Raw genomic sequence first — 2,500 nt, 5'->3', positions numbered from 1 at the left:
AGCGCCCCCCTGCCCAGTGGCCGAGTGGCCGGCCGTGCGAGGGTGCCAAGGGCTTTCCGGGCGTTCCGGAGCTGGTGGCTGCGTCGCCGAGGCGGGTACGGAGACGGCAGGGTTTCCCCCCGCGCCCTCCCCTCTCCTCCTCTCTCTTCCGAGGCAGGAGGTTTGTGGGGGGGCCGGAGGCGCTCGGCCGTGACCGATGCCGCCTGTTGGCGCGCGAGGTTCTCTTGCCGGGTCGCGTCCCGCGCGAGCGGGCGGCCCGAGCCACGGCCCTCATCCCGGGCGCAGCGCCGGGCTCACTGAGGGAAACCCCCGGGCCCCGGGAAAGAGGCCGTGGTGATGGCGGTGGATGTCGGGCGCGCCCCCGCGGGCGGACGCTCCCCCCGATGGTGGCAGCGGGAGGAGGCACCCCTGCGGGGCCCTTCAGGTCGTTTCCCTCACCCCAGGGCCAGGTACCTAGCGTCCGCGTTTCCGCGGCCTTTCCTCGGTCGCGGAGCCGGGCGGAGGTTTAAAGACTCGGGCGGCTCGATGCGTCCCGCAGGGGTCGGGACGGGCGGGGCCAACGACGGTGGCGTTTCGGTAAGGGGCGGGAGTCTCTCCCGTGTAGGCCCTTGTCTCGGCCGCCACCGCCGCCCGCCCGCGCTCGTCCCCGCGGGACGGTCGTGCCGGGGAGGGGTCCTCCTGCCCCCCCCTTTCCGCGGTCCGGTCTCGGCGCAGCGAGACCGCGGTGCGGTCGGCCGTGCCCGGCCTGCCTTCCTCTCGAAGCGGGCGTCCCCGGCTTGGAGCGCGGGCTCCTCTGCCGCGGGGTTGGCGATTCCCCGTCGCTCCCCCTCGCCGCTGAGGCGGGGGGGAAAGGGGTTCGCCGGGAACGGCGCCTCGGGGTGCCGCGCTGCGCTCCGTTCTTGCTTCCCCGCCTCGGCGAGCGCTCTCGGTTGGTTTCCTTCCGCCAGCTGGCGTCCAGGGCGCGGTGCCCTCGGGCCCGGCGGTGGCGGCGCGACGCGCTCGGCCTGCCGATCCTTCGGCCGGTCGCTCGTCGCCGGCGGCGGCCGTCCCGGCCCCGGTGTCCCCCGTTCGTCACTTCCACGCCGCCTGTCCCTGCCGTTTCCGGGTGAAGCGGCCGCGTGCAGTCGGAGGCATTCCCCGTCCCGGTCTCCGTGCGGAAGCGCGGGGGGCGGGCGGCTGCCCTCCGTCTGAGCGCGCGTCCGTCTTTCTCCCGGAGAAGAGAGAGGAGAGGGCCGAGGCGAGAAGCGTCGACGGCGGTGGCCGGGGACAGGTGCGTGCCGTTCCGTCCCGGCGGCGGGCCTCCGTGCGAGGAGGCGGCCGTGCGGTCGGGCGCGCCGCCGTTTCGGGCTCCGGGGGCTCGCCACCTTGTGGCGTTGGCGCGGCGGCGGAGCCGCCGGCGCGTGTCGGCGAGCCACGGTGGAGGGAAGAGCCTGGCTGTCGTTAGCGCGGTGCCGCGGGGGCGGCCGTTTTTTCCCGGTCGAGGTTGAGCAAAGTCGGGCAGGGTCGGACGTTGCCGCCGCCTCCGCGTGGAGGCCGGGCCGAGCCCGGGCGCCTGGGCCGCCTCCGAAGGGATCTCCCGAGGTGTGCTTCTCCCCCCCAGGTCCTGGGGGGGGTCGGTCGGGAGCGCGGGCTCCCCGCCCTCGCCCTTCGGAGTTTTCTCGCTCCTTTTTTTCCTTCTCCGCTTGTGTTCGTACGGTCACGCGAGGCGTGGCCTCTCCGCTGCGGCCTTGGCTGGGCTGGCGCGAGCCAGCGAGCGGGGCCGCGGGCGGTGAGGCCCATCCTCAAAAGGGGGCCGCTCCGTGTGAGCGGTCCCCGGCTCCCCCGCGCGCGTGGGGCGGTGCCGAAAGCCAGACAACTCTTAGCGGTGGATCACTCGGCTCGTGCGTCGATGAAGAACGCAGCTAGCTGCGAGAATTAATGTGAATTGCAGGACACATTGATCATCGACACTTCGAACGCACTTGCGGCCCCGGGTTCCTCCCGGGGCTACGCCTGTCTGAGCGTCGCTTGACGATCAATCGCCGGCTGAGCCGCCGCCCCTGGCAAGCAGCGAGGGGCAGCGGTGGCAGCGGCGCGGCTGGGGTTGCCTCGCAGGTCCCCGTCGGCGGGCCTTCGTCCCCCTAAATCGAGACTCGGGGAGCGCTCCGAAGCTCCCCGCTCCCGGAGCGCCTGCTGGACGGAGTTCGTCCCGCCGGGGCCGCCAGGGTGTCGTTCGGGCCGGTCGGGCCCGGCGCGGCGGTGGGGAGAGAGAGAGAAGGTGTTCGGGGGGCGAGGCGCGGGCCTCGCCCCCGGCCTCCCGCGCGGGCGGCTGTCTGCGGGTGGGTACCGCGGCGGTACCGTGCCGTGCTGCCGCGCGCGCGTGCGTGCGCCGGGGACGCGGTAACGGGTGTGGCGGGGATGGGGCGGCGTGCGCGCCTGCCCCCACCCTTCGCTTTTTCCCGTCGCGCCCGTCTCTCCTCCTTGTCTCTCCTCCCCGCTTCGGCCGCCGCGCCGCGGGTGG

The 2,500-nt window shown here is 74.4% G+C and overlaps 1 non-coding gene across 1 annotated transcript; it reads left to right on the top strand.

The window, feature by feature from the left end:
- Positions 1-1,853: 1,853 nt before the first annotated feature.
- On the top strand, positions 1,854-2,006 carry LOC133629536 (5.8S ribosomal RNA). The gene has a single exon (XR_009821064.1). It is a non-coding gene; the product is annotated as a 5.8S ribosomal RNA (ribosomal RNA).
- The last annotated feature ends 494 nt before the right edge of the window (positions 2,007-2,500 follow it).

The sequence above is a fragment of the Colius striatus genome, unplaced genomic scaffold, assembly GCF_028858725.1.
Source record: "Colius striatus isolate bColStr4 unplaced genomic scaffold, bColStr4.1.hap1 scaffold_60, whole genome shotgun sequence".
In the NCBI taxonomy this organism is placed as follows: Eukaryota; Metazoa; Chordata; class Aves; order Coliiformes; family Coliidae; genus Colius; species Colius striatus.
The sequence above is the reverse complement of the archived record's forward strand: the minus strand, read 5'-3'. Positions and strand labels throughout refer to the sequence as shown.